This window comes from Myiozetetes cayanensis, unplaced genomic scaffold (genome assembly GCF_022539395.1).
Source record: "Myiozetetes cayanensis isolate MyiCay16 unplaced genomic scaffold, myiCay2020 scf1, whole genome shotgun sequence".
Taxonomy (NCBI): domain Eukaryota; kingdom Metazoa; phylum Chordata; class Aves; order Passeriformes; family Tyrannidae; genus Myiozetetes; species Myiozetetes cayanensis.
Window position 1 is genome coordinate 100,109,068 of NW_026086604.1, and position 14,816 is coordinate 100,123,883.

Below are 14,816 nucleotides of genomic sequence, written 5' to 3' on the forward strand. Positions count from 1 at the left end.
TCAATTGAGTCTTGAAAATCTCCAAGGATGGAGACTGTGCAATGCCTCTCTCTTCACATCACATTCCAAGGCTTAATTGGCTTGATAGCCATTTTTTATATAATCTTTTGGGCATGTTATAAAGACCTTGGTGTGCTTTGCTACTATTTATTCCCTTGTTTGATATTTATGCACCAACCTTACTGTATCAATGGAGGGATATATTCTAAGCAGTACCTGACCACTGCTAGTATTGAAATCAAAGACAAAAATCAACATGATTAAGGCTGTATCCATTGTAAAAAAAGGACCTGAACCAGCTCCTGCTATTACCCAGACAGATACCCAAAATATGTCTCTATTTGCTCCACATAATTCATGAGCCTCATGATGCAGAATTGCTTTTCTTCATTTTTTATTTAAAAATAATAAATCTCAAAATTTTTAAGCTGAAAAAATGCAGTTTTTAAAAGAGACATTAATGAACACTTTTCTACATCTAGTGATGAACAAAAATATTTCTATGCTCGGACTAACACTTGTTTAATTGAATATTAATTATCTTATTTCTAGTCAAATTATCAGTTATACCAGAGACGTGGAAAGAAAAGAGAGCCTTTTAGAGCCATTAGACACATCAGTATTTCTTAGGGGACATACATTTTGATAAAAATAGAAAGAAAAAGAAAAATCATGTTAATAAGGAAAGGATGACCTTAACATTTTGGATGCTGAGAATTAGTCTTTACTTCTTTCTGTGGGGGAATATTTATTTCAGCTTGAATTTGCAAAGAGAAATTAAATAGTAGGACAATGTAAAATGGATTGAGGACAGAATATTTTTGTAAGAGATCACGTTTTAACGCCCAGTTGTGTTCAAGAGCTGGCTACTGGAATTATCTCCCTGGATGTTAACTAGCAGTCATGTTGTGTGTTACTTTATCAAAGTGATGAAGACACATATTAGTCTCTCACTAAAGGTGTATAGCTTCACAGTACTCAAATTTTTTTTCAGTCTGACTTGTAGGAAAGCACATATGTTAGAACATAGCTTCAAAAGGGTTTTATAAAATAAAGTGAGACAGATTTTGCCACCTTGACTTACTTCAAATAGTACCTTAAATGAAGGTGACAGGAAATGACCATGTAGTACAGCTATATTAATGAATTGTTTATCTGATTTCTGGCACTATTCTTCACATTTTCCCCTCCTCTGTCAAGCTTTTACAGGGAATTATTTTGAAGTATTTACAAGCATCCAAGTTCATGTCTTTCAGTGTCAATATCTCTTTGTTGAAGTTGCATTAGCAGAGTGTGCCTTTAAATTACAGGGCTCAGAAGTAGGGGTTCAGAATGCCTTTTAACCACCAATAGTGTGTCTGGCAGAGTAGCTTCTGAAGGTGTTTTAGTGACAAAAAGTGGGATTTTAACAGCTGTTCATCTTATTGCTCCACTTCCCTTTGTTTGCCTACAGAGCTCCGTGGAAGTCTCTTTTGGATGTTGTCATTATAGTGAATTTTCACATTATTCAATAAATAAATGACTCACATTATTACAGCACACTACATTTTTATCTTAATCAAAAATCCTATTGCAGCTTGTTTGCACAAAGCTTTGTCTCTTATCCTACAGTACATCTATCTCATCTGGCATGGTTTCTGATTCTGTGAGGTTGCAGGTACTCTTAAAAGTTCCTTGATTTTGGTGTGAGTTGATTGTGTAATCAGCACTTGAGATTTTAGTCTTTTCTTTTTTTTGTCAGTAGGATTTGTCCCAGGCCCTGGAACAAAGCTTCTACTCTTAAGACTGCAATGTCAATTTACAAGGCAAAATGCATTATTTTTAGTAAATGTATATGACAGCTATCTATTGGATCAGAAAAAAATCCCCCCTTAGCACTCAAATACTATGGAAAAAGGTGGGCACAGATTGTACAAATTACCATGGCAGTTTTCTGCATGCCTTTTGTCAAATTTAGAGAGGTTCCAGCGTGGGATTGCACCTCCCACCTCCTTTTACCATCACATTTCTGGCTGAGGACAATGAGTAGGAAGGGGAGAGGGTTGCTCTGATGCCCATGGTATATGGACACAGACTCAAGCCTTGGGACTGCATACACCCCATGGCAGGATCAGCTGTTCCTGTATTATTCCTGCATGTTCCTCTAGCCTCTACCTGGAGACCTCCTGTACCAATGACTCCAAATACCCTCCACAGAATCTAACCCATTAGAACTTCCCTTATGATGTCTAACATAAATCTCCCTTGCAGCAATGTAGTCATTATTACTTTGCCTTTTCGTTAAGGGAGGTGAAACCCACCTGCAAATTTCAGTCCACAGAGATAGTCTAATGACAAGTCCTCTTAAAGACATATCTAAATGGCTACAATTAATGTCTATCAGCTGCCCAGAGAAAGTTTTGGTTACTTTGAGCTCAGTCTCTTCCATTTAGTAAGAGGTGAGTGAGGTTCATCTACTTTTTCCAGGCTTCACAACCCCCAGCTAACAACTCTGAAACATTAAAACAGTATTCAGGAGATGAAATCCAAAGGAGGGTCACAAAGGTCATGACGGGCCTTGAGGGGAAGTCAAGTGAGGAGTGGCTGAGGTCACTTGGTCTGTTCAGCCTCAGGACAAGAGAAGACTGAGGTGAGACCTCATACCAGGCTACATCCTCATGAGGGGAAGAAGAGGGACAGACACTGATCTCTTCTCTGTGATAACCAGTGACAGAAGCCAAGGCAATGGCCTGAAGTTTTGTGAGGGGAGGTTTAGGTTGGATATTAGGAAAAAGTCCTTCAACCAGAGGGTGTTTGGGTACTGGAAGAGGCTCCCCAGGACAGTGGTCACAGCACCAAGCCTGATAGAGTTCAGGAAGTGTTTGGACAATACTGTCAGGCACATGGTGTGACTCTTGGAGACAGTCTGTGCAGGGCCAGGAGGTGGACTGGATGATCCTTGTGGGTCCCTTCCAACTCAGCATATTCTGTGATTCTGTGAAATATCAGATAGCACATGGGATGAGTAGTTCTAAAGAATAGGAGAAAAAGACTGACCACATATTAAGGTTTTAAAATAAATAATAATATAAAAAATTAGGTCCAAGTAAAAAGACCTATATATAAGTAATATTTGATCCTGCAGTTGGAACCATCATGTTTTCTGTAGCCTAAAAAGCTGCTTTCTGCATCTTTTTGCAGGATTTTTCTCATGTAGATTTCCAAACTTGAAGCTGCATGCCTGCACATGTACTTAAATGCAGCCAAAAACACTGTCACAAGAAGAAAGTTTGTATTAAAAGTATTCAAAAAGTGAATTTGACAAATGTGGTATGTAAAGCTGGGAACTCTTTTACTTATACCCTATTTCATCCTTAAAGAATGAAGCATCACCCAGCTTAAAAGCAGTTTTAAACTGGCATTGGTGTTTTACTATCTGGAAATCAATTTCGACCTTGACAGTGGAGCTTCCAATTTTAGTGTGTACTGCTGATAGAGGTATGGGATCCTGATGCATGAGTGGAGCCTTCAGGGACTCATGTAAGTGGCTAATTTCATGTTTTGTCATGATGTCCAACAGCAGGGAGATGATATTTTGTGTACACAAAATCCTAGAAGTAATGTTTCTGTGTTGAGCGCCTTTTGTGAGTGGATAAGCCTCTTCCAGCCCAAAATGAATCAGCAACTGGTTCACTTGTCTCGTGTATATATATATATATATATATATACACATATGCTTAAAGATCAAGTCTTGTAGCTTGCTGAGAATGCACGGAGTTGGACAAGTTTATTACTGTGGATTCATAGCCACAACCTGGGTAGATGGAATTTCTAGATTTGCTCAACATTTCTGCTAAAACCACTTTATTCCCTAAAGCACATAACGTTTATTTTGTTTTTTCAGCAAAGTACAAGTATTGATTATGAGGCAGCATGTACACAAAAATCCTACAACAAAACAAAAAGAACGTACAATAAACCAAAAAGTCTGTCAGTTTAAGTTTACTGGAGGGTCACTATAAGTAATTTTGGAGCTCCACACACCTGAAATCCACACACAAGGTTAATTCACCTTAACCCATTGACTGATAGAGTGTTAAATGGTTTTAAGTTGTGGGAAAGGTATCCCAGTGTAACCCCCTCATAGTGCAGCTGGACTGGACAGCTGCCCTCTTCCTACAGTTTGCTCCTTTTGAATAGCCTAGTGCTGCTCTACCCTCCTTGGATCCACCACCATAGCTTCTTAACTGCCCTGCCCTGTCCTCCATCTGCAGATCTCACCTGTCGATCCCACTACCTCTCCTGTCTTTGCCCTGACAGCTATCTGTCTGCATAGCAAATCGATGCAGCGAGCCAGCCTGGCAGGCTCACTCACTTTTCCTCTGCTGGGCTGGATCTTTGCCACATCAGTGATTATCCCCTGAGGCTGTGCTCTCATGGATGTTTACCAGGGAAACACTTCTAGCTTGGGTATTTCTTTTGACGAGATAGGATTCCCTGCTCCTGTGCCATGCCTGTTGTTGTGCTGGTCCTACTGTTTGCTGGGCATCACAAGGAACCATGACAACAAAAGAGAAAGAAAGCTTCTCCTTTTCTTTACAGTTGTTTTAGCCAGACTACTTCATCACTATTGTTTCTCACACAGTCCTGCAAACAGCTGAATCATGGGACAGAAATTACTGAAGCTACCTGAGAGGTGCCAAAGAGAGATGTTACAGGAACCTCAGCCTCAAACTGATGTTGATCAGTAGGCAGTGGGTATTTTCTTTTCTTAAGTTTTATTGCGAACTCTGTGTTATGTCATCTCATTTTGGAAAACTTTCCTTTATTTAGAACTAGGAAGGATTGAAGGATTAGCTCTCAGTCTATTTGGGAAGAGCCAAGCACTACCTTTCAATAAAGCTGTGACAATAAGCTGACAATTTCCTGCTTGAGTTTTCTAGGCCTGTTAGTGTCTGTACTGTGTAGGTTAATGATCTGTTTAAATCATAATGACTCTTATTCGTGCTCACTATGTGCCTATCAGCTTTTCTCTCATCCTTTCAGTTTCTGAGAGTTCAGTCCTTACCTTTGACTAGCTGGCTATGAATACAAATGACTTGGATGTGAGAGTCACAGAAAGGGAGCGAGGATGTGGGATTTAGGAGGGAGAACCAATGTGCTTCCTTTTCTTTCTTCAGCAAACATCTTTCCCTAAACATAATGCAAACCAAATTGGAAGAGTGGGGAAGATTATGGCTCTAACAGCATTCATCATGACATAGTATATTGTCCATCTTGAATTATCACAGAGGAATTGCAGCCAAATAATATGCACTTAGCCATTAGTATTACAGAATATGTTATCGTGGCTTATTCATTCTTGTTGTTTAGGAAAACAACTGGCTGGTCATCAGAAAATGAAGAAACAGTTCCCTGATACCTTTTTCCTCATTCCACATCTCCCCTCCCACCTGCTCTCATGTCTTCTCTCTGATTGCTCTCATGTCCTTTTTGATGAGGTACTAATAATAGCAAGGGTGCTAACCTACTTCTCTTCATCACCATGGTGCCAGGCAGCAGCTGCTGGTCAGGCAGTAGGTTACAGCAGAATGAGAGGGAGTGCACTCGCAAATATTCTTTGGTTTTGCTTTGCTCTTTCTATTTGTGTGCAGGGACAAAGAAAATGGAGAGTAGGAAGGGGGAAGAGGAGAAGAGATTGTTTAGAGAAAACAGAAAAGAGCAACCAGTTGAAAACGGTGGCACGAATTGTTCCAACCTGGCTCTGCTTTATGTTTCGTGTGAATCACTCTCAGCATGTTTCCGAGCACTTCTGAGGCTGATGAGATGCGTCAACAACAAAGAAATGGAAGTTCAAACTCCACCCCCAGTGAATGAACAGAAAATGAACTCTACAGCTGCAAGCTTGTATAACTTACACCTGATGGAGGGGTTATTATTTTATAGATATACTTGTTGTTTTCCCCGCTTAGGAATGTCTTCTAAGAAGAATATAATAGTAGACTAGCAGGATATAAATACAATATTTTTATGTTAATGACTAGCAATCCTTCTTGTTTCTTTAAAAAGCAGGAAATACCTGTATTCTATTCAGAGAAATTTGTCCACTTTGAATGGAAAAATTCAACGCTGTATCTCTATTCTGCATATTGTCACAAGGCAGTTATGTGCAGGAATATTAAAAAAAAAATGATCAAAGGAAGTAATTTTGACAAAAATAAAACATTTCATACTGCTTTTAAATATGTGGGCTAAACCAGGGAAGTTTTGGAACGAAATATTACAACACAGGTTGGAATATTTGGTCACTAAATTATTACCCTCAATCTGCATTTTTTCTCCAATGTAAGGAAGTATTTTAGATCTGATGTACCCAGCTCTGTCTCACACAAGCATAGGTTGTTTTCTAGATGATTCTTACATTCCAGTTAGCCTGTACTTGAAAAAATGTCTGAAAAAAAGACAAGTTGGAAGGTCTATTTTGTGAGTATGTTTTTTCTTCTCATTCAGTTAATAACAGCCTACATGTAAAATAGCCTATTTGGGAAAAAAAGCCCCAGAACCAAACCACAAACCTTTATCTTAATCTAAAAGTTTAGAAGAAATACCTATTCATCTCTCTAGAATCAAAGAAAGACATAGCTCTAACCTTGCACTTCAGGTAAACAGAGCATCCGCTTGCCTTACTTTTTATTTCATATATAGCAGAAAGGCCTGATCTGTTAATAAACCCAGTTGAAGGCCCATGCTTTACTTCACATAATCCTTCAATGTCTTTCCTCTGTTGCGATCGTTGGGAGATAGGTTCTGAGATATTAGCCAAAAGCAATGCTTTCTTAAGAAAACAGCTGAGAAATACCCAATCGTTCTGAAAATCATTCTGAGAACTCATTTATTTAGCTCAGAAATCTTTTGTCAGATGCCAATAATAGGCACAAAGACTTGAATCAGATTACACAAAAGGGTTTTCTCTCAATAAAATTAAGTTTTGAACCCCTTTCTGGTACATTGTTCCTGCCTGTAGCACCTTGAATTTTAAATCCACTTTCCCTAGTCACTTTTGGAGATGTCATTCACCTACTACAGCTCAAGAAGGAGTCCTGGAGATTATGGGCTGGTTACTACATTTTTATTTAGGAAAACGAGAAAGGCACATTAAAAAAAAACTCATGATAACCAGGTATATCTATTTATGTGCAAGAATCTTAAGAACATAGGATGGGCCCCTGGCGTTTAGCCACTGCACAGCCATGGCTAAGCACCATTCACTACCTAAAAGAGCAGCTTTTTAGGACATTGGTACAGTGGAAAGTGGAGCATGGTGCAGAGCTGCTAACAGTGACTTGTATGTGATGGCACCACGCAGGGAAAATTGTTTGGTCTTTAGCACCTCTTAAGACGGCTTGATTACTCTGTTGCAGCTTAGGAGCAGCTGTTCCTGCTTCTCTTTCTGCAGGTAATATAGACTTGGGTACCTGAGCTTCTCTGCACGGAAAGAGACAGACCATGCTTTAAGTCCCTCTGTGAAGGTTGGCCCTCCTTCCTTATCTGATTAGCTCATTCGTGAAGAAATGTTTTGTCAGGTCTTATATTGATGTTGAGCTAGTTGACTCTGTACTGGGATATTAGCTCTGCTCCTACTGTCTTATAGGAAGTAGAGTCACCATCTGTCACATCTCTGTACGGTGAGTTGTGGGCTGCTAACAGTCTGGTTAACACTGACTGGAAAGTTCACAGCACTGCTGTTTCGATGAAGAATCATCTCCTGGGATCCCTGTCTATACAGGTATAATTTGGATATTTCTTAGGACAGTGTTTGTGCTCCAAAGAGTTAATCCACCATGTTATATTAAAGCTGGAGTTTGATACCAACTCTTATCTGTTACCCATAATCTTTAAGTCACTTGCTCCATGGCATGTCCTGAACATGTCCTCAGAACCTCTTTTGAATTTTTTACCAATGGTTCTCTCTCACCTTCACAGCTTGAAAATAAGTCTTACTCCAAGTGATGAAACCTACATGGTAGAATTCATGGTGGAAACAATATCATCACCTGGGTAAAGGAAACTGACTAGAGATGCTTCTTTTCCATCTTCAGATGGGAATCGTGGCAGAAAATTCTCTCTCTTGGACTTCTCTGAGCTTGGGTTTATATCATGAACTTTATGCCAATCTCATGATTTTTCACACCTCTACTTTCCAATCACACAGAGGGAATTTACCCTGTTTGGAAAGGAAGACTGTTTATTAGACTGCACGATTCAAGCAAAGGCCAAACAAGAACAGGAAAGATTGGAAAAACTCGTATTATACCCTTCTTCTACAGAAAACATTTGTGTTGGCTACTGTCCTAAGAACTGTCAAAATGATTGCTGTAGGAGTGCACCATATGGGTTTGTGATCTACTTCTCTTCAAGTAGAAATACTGTATGCACTCCTTTGAAAAGGTTTGGGAATTGGTATTTTGACAGAGCACCTCAGAAAAGCACTATGTCATGAAACATAGTGCAAAATAAAAACAATATACTAGTTAATGATTCTTTTATTTTACATTTGCTTTCTTTCTCGAGAAGGAATGTAGTCTCAAAGTAGCTTATGTATAAATCTCTTTAAAAAATCCCTGTTTGATATCACTGCATTTCCTCTCCTCTGCCTTTTTCTCTTTGCCTCCTGCACTCCTTTATGGAGTTTAGCGAATGAGATGTGAGTTACATTGACAGAACAAACATGATAAATTCCTGCTGCCCTATGAAATTTGTTCAGTCGAGTTCCTCTGCTGCTGCGAATCTTAATGCTGTTTTCACGTGGCGTTTTCAATCCATCAGATACAGTACAGCTGCATATTTGCACCACAGCAGGAAGATTTATGGGTTCCTATTTTTAGTATTTCGTGTTTTGGCACCTCTATGCTGCTCATTTGCCCAAACTGTATTCTGCTAATTAAACCTTAAGACCTAAATTATAATGTACTTAGGGATGTTCAGCCAATGAAGCATTGCAGTTGCCTGAACATTTCTTGATTGCATGAATTTATATATGAAACAGTTTTCTTGTAAAGATATTATGATGCCATATTTTTCATTTTGAAAGGAAAACATCTATTACTTTTTACTTACCTTTCAATATGCTGTTATGATTGGTTGTTGTTTTAGGCGGATGTTTATTTTGGTTGTGGGTGTTTTTTGTTTTTGGTTTTTTTTTTTTTGTTTGTTTTGTTTTGTTTTTTGTTTTTGGTTTTGGGTGGTTTTTTGTGGTTTTTTTTTGATTTTTTTTTGTCTTTTCATTATATTTAATATATGTATACACTTAATTCAATGATAGAATAGTTTTTAGCCTGAAGAACTCCAGATGGGAACTTTTTAAACAGACAAACCATCTTGGGGATCTTCCTCTGCAGTGGTTAAACACCACCTGAAATTGTGAAAGTTAGAGGAAAAAAACCCAGGATCAGTTTTACACTGAAATAGCATCAGAAGCCACAGGAAACTGTTGTGTCTGTAAACTGAACCTTAACTTGCTTATGTTAGTGTTCATCTTGCATTCTGGCACATTCTCTCTTTCGTAATTAACCTTGTTTAGCAACCTACCCTAAAACAACACACTCAACCTCTAACTTTTTTGGTATGCCTAGGAAAGAGTGCTATTTACCATAACTTAGTACAAGAAAAACACATAACAACCAGCCCATGTAGTGTTGTTTTACCTAAAAGTTGAGATCTCAGTTATTTAGTACATATTGATTATTAATATAACATAACATTTATTCTCTTACATAGATGACCACTAATTTACTTGACTTAAAGCGTTAAAAATGAAAATGAAGTTGTCTGCAAATTTTAAGACCATATAAATTAAGATGGGGCTATTAAAAAGTTAGGATTTTTTCTTAAAGGTGCAGGAGCAGGCTGTCCCTGTGTGCTGAAAGTCGAGCTATTGGGGAAGAAGACCATCCTGGCTGAACAGGGAGCTTTTGCAGGAACTCAGGGAAAAAAAAAGAGGATTTATGACCTTTGGAAGAAGGGGTAGGCAACTCAGGAAGAGTAAAAGCATGCTGTTAGGTCATGTAGAAAGGAAGACGTTGAGGTGTTGAAGTAAGACCAGAGATGGACAATGAAGCTAGTGAAGGGTCTAGAGGGTAAGTCCTGTGAGGAGCAGCTGGTGGAGCTGGGGTTGTTTAACCTTGAGAGAAGGAGATTCAGGGTAGACCTTATTACTTCCTACAACTACCTACCACCCCTGGAGGTCTTCAAGAAACTACTGGATGTGGCACTTCGTGCTATGGTCTAGTAAACAAGGTGGTGATCAGTTAAAGATTGGACTTGACATCAGAGGTCTTTTCCAACTTCAATAACTCTATAATTCTTTTTTTTTTAATTTATTTTTTATTTTTTTTAATTGAGGATTACTTTAGGGCTCATGAAAAATGAAAATGAGAAACAGAAGAGAAATCCTTGTTGTAGAAGATGAAAAATACAGTTATTGAGACACCAATAAAGTGGCAAGAAATGCATCCATTCCAGCTCAAGAAAGCTGTGATGCACTGAGTTTAGGACTAATGGAGGACTCAGATTTCTAATCTAATTAGGATTATGCAGTTTGAATGAAGAAATAGAATATAACACAAAATCCTTTTCAAAACCAAGCCTTACTTCCAGGCACCAAAACGAGATGAGAAAGGTTAAACTGGAAAAGTCTAAAAAGATAACTTTGGGGCATATTAATAAAGAAAGCACTGCAGCCTGAATCCATCCTCTCACAACACAGAGGGAAATCTGGACATGAATCTTTGTCCTTCTGCATTTGATGGGAAAATAGCTAGTTCTGTAGCCCTGTCTCCTTTGCTTATGGGACAATATAGAAGGTAATTGTTACATTTTTACTTTGAGAGAAAAGTAGACATCAGAGACTAGAAAAACTCAATGGTGTGAAAAGCGAAGTAGTTGTAAAGAATCATGGAACATTATCTGGCTAAGTGAACCAGAATTACCACCAAAACTGCTGTCTTTATTTCTGCTTCACTGCCAAGCCTTGCAACTAGATCCCTTATCGCTCTCCCTTCTGGCCTCCTGTATAAAAAAAGTAAAGAAAATTCATTGCAGAAGATGTGGTCTTCCCTCCAGTCCTGAGAAGTTTGGGTAAAAATTATACACTGCATCTTTGGGCTTTACTACTTTTCCTAGAAATCCCAGTGCTGCCACTGCCCAAGGGTAGTGATATCAGTGTGAATTCATAGAGCTATTTAACTAACAAGGTAAAAGTGTCATGAAAGACTTCTCTGAATCCCAGTTATTCTGCCTGGTTTTGGAACAGCTCTTTCTGAATAGGAAGAAGGAGATATAGCCCTCAGCAAGGACATCCTCATGATGACAGTAGCTCTTTTCCTCCTCCTGACTCCCCACTGTGGTTTCCAAGGTGCTATGCTGGGACAATTGTATAGCACATTTCTCACTGTAAGGCAGTGGTGCACTGGTTTCTACTCTCAGAAGCAGGGATAATACCACCATTTTAAAACAAACTGTTTTTCTAATCTACTTGGTAGGAAGTGGTGGCTTTTCCCTTCTGGAGGGAATTTCCAAGCACTGGGAACTGGGTAGCTGGAGGAATCCTAGGACTGGGTTATACAGTGGTACTATGCTCTGAATAAAGATGACCCACTTGCTTCAGTTTGGGAACACTAGTGGGAAAATGGATTGAAAAGTCTATGCTGTTTCTCAGCACTGGAATTTAAAGAAATACATGACAAAACAGTTGTGTCAGATTCTCAGATACTTCCACCATCATCTTTGAAAGAGACTCCTGGTACATACCCATGTCCATCGATTTGACTGGCAATGAGATCCTGTAGCCTGGGCACTGAAATGGATGTGGCAAGTAGGTATTGCTTAATTCTGGTTAATGACAAATAAATCTATGTGCTATGTTATATCTCATCTACATATGTATCTATGTATCTATTTTCTTTAGGACAATATGAATGTTTCCCTGCATCACAGAGCTGATGCTGTGTTACTTGGTATTAGACAGAGAAAATGCTAGATGAATTTGGAATGCTTCTAGCATTATCAGCCCATTTTTATGTGTGCTACTTTGGTAAGGTTTTTTAACACAGAATTTCAGATTAGATGACCCTAATGTTCCCTTCTGTCTTTAAAAATGTGTAAATACATTTGACTGAAGTGACACTCTTCAAGAAATAGGACATCTAAGAAGTACGTTCCACAGTTCTGCCTATCAATAGACCATTCCTTCCTAAATACAAAAGTTCAGGGTACCCCTGCAATAGGTGATGTCCACATATGAGTTCTATCATAAAAACTGAAAAAACTTTATTGCAAAATAGCATGGATATTTTATCAAAAAAACCATATTTATGGGTGAGAATATTTCTGGCAACATAACCTATGGCCAGCAAATCTGCAGAGCTGTCATTGTGTCCTTGGAGATCACTAATCAAGTTTGGCAGAAGGGACAAGAGTATAAAGAATATACTTCCTAAGAGTCCCTCAGCTAGAAAGTAGGCAGGATTTTTTTGTGCTCTAACCTTCCTCTCATCTCGAGGTGACAGGAGGACAGTTGTTATTAGCTACAGAATGCTTTCTGTGAGTTTGGTTTGTTGGTGCTTTCTCTTTTCTGGCCTTCTATCAATGACACATAATATCTCCAATGGCCCAGGCAACTCCTTTGATCATTATTGTATTCCAGAATGTATGCACTATGTGCATAAAATGTCAACAATTATTTAAGCACGATATCCTGCACTGTACAATGAGAACACTGACTACATGCAGAAGATGAGCAAATCGATCACACTCTCTTTGAAATATTGTATTAAATAACCCTACAATGCCTTATTTCTATTCAAAGTCACACTGGTTGCTTCAGGGCATAATTGGTTGGTTCATTCTTCAGTGCTGCCAGTTATTTTTCAAAATCATAAAACTGACTTTATCTCTGTAGTCTCTGTAATGCACAGGTACTGAGGGGATTATGTTTTGTAAGCGCGCTCACATTAATGCCATAGACACTGAAATTTTTACTAAATCAGGGAACGTCTTGTTTGTTCTGTGGAGATCATAGTTTGGAGAAAGTTTGTACTATGACAGTTTTCACATCTCTGAGCTATTTCTTGAACTCATTAAATACATATTAATGTCTTTGATACCTCACTATTTTCATCTGAAGTGGAACAATTATTTGCATTATTGCTGTTAACTACATATGGTTGGTTGACACCATTAACTGAACAGAGAAAGGAAATAAAACTGTGAAGTTCAAGCTTATGTAATTTTTTTCTGCAAATAGAAATAATAAGAATTTTGGATTATTTGCATACCTCTATAGAATTTAATGTTACTACCACAGACAACACACCCTCTGGGAACCTGCTATTAAAAGGTACACTTTTTAGACTGCTCCATGATACACATATACCTGCTTTAATTCTTCCATAATTAATATATATTTTTCAAGTTATTGATGCATTTTACATGCTAAAATATATAGATATGAGTTAAAGATAGGATAAATATATTGGACATATTAAAATAAATCTCAAATTTTAAAACCATTTTAAACCTTAAAAAAAAAAGTCAGCTTTATTATTTTTAAAGTTACTGTTTGCTTTGACTGAACAAAGGCTTGTGTCTTTGTTCTTTCTAAAATATTTCTCCAACAACCTTCAAAGAATGGCAAGAATGCTTTTAAACAAAGGATCCCTGTAGTGCAAACAGCAGTTATCTCCATGTAATTAGAAATACATGCCTTTTTAGTTCACTAAAACAATTAAGGCAGGGTAAATATTTGGGACAAATGTACATTAATATACATTCCTATTAAAAAAAATTAATTTGTACTACATTGCTGCTTTTCATGCTTCTTGCATAGCAAGAATCTTGAGATTTTAAATCCTTAATGTTACAGATAGTTGCAGTAACTGATACTTTCATCTCCCAAGATGTCCTTGACTTCTCATTTCAGTCATCTCAGAACACTGAGATGAAGCTTGTGAAGACAAATTTATGAATGAGCTTTCTGTTTGTTAAAATGCTTCATTGATTATGTCTGTATAACAGCTGAACAGAGTTTTGATGGGGAAGCTCTAAAATGCAGTTTAAGAATCTTGCAAGAAATGTAAGCATGTATTTTCACCGTTGTAATGCAACACAATTACACATACCTTGATGGCTGGTGCTAATGGTAGTGACAGAAGCTACAGATTTCTCATCCTTTCTTGGTACCTCTATACTGAGAATTTATAGTAGGTAACACCAGAAACTGCTCCAGAGACTCTTAATGGTTTCTATTGGTTCTTTTGCTATTTAAACAGAATTGAAAAAAAACCAAACCTCTCCATTGTACAAGAATAAATGATTTTCTGAAGAAATTGTCCTCAGTCTGACTGTGAATAAAAAACTAAATCTTGAAATCATCCAAAATAGATAATCAGAAAACGTGTGTGAAATTAATAAACACACATATTAGTTTGCACAACTGAATACTCAGAAGTCAAAATGGGACATTTTTCTTTCTATTTTTGAATCAGAGATTTCACAGTAGGATTTTTCTCACTAATGGCTTTACTTTATGAATATTTACAGCATTCTCCAAAAATTCTAAACATTTTTTGTCATGACAGGAGAACCTTAAGAATGGAGGTCCTTCAACATGAATTACTATAGATCAGTGTAAACCATAGCAAGAATTAGGGTCACTGTCATTGTTTCTGCTAAATTATTTCCCCATCTTAATTTCTTTGCTTTATTCCTCCTTCTCTTCATTTCAATTTCCAGCTTTCCTTTTTTATATGCATGCATGCAGCTGTGTCCACATTTAAGGT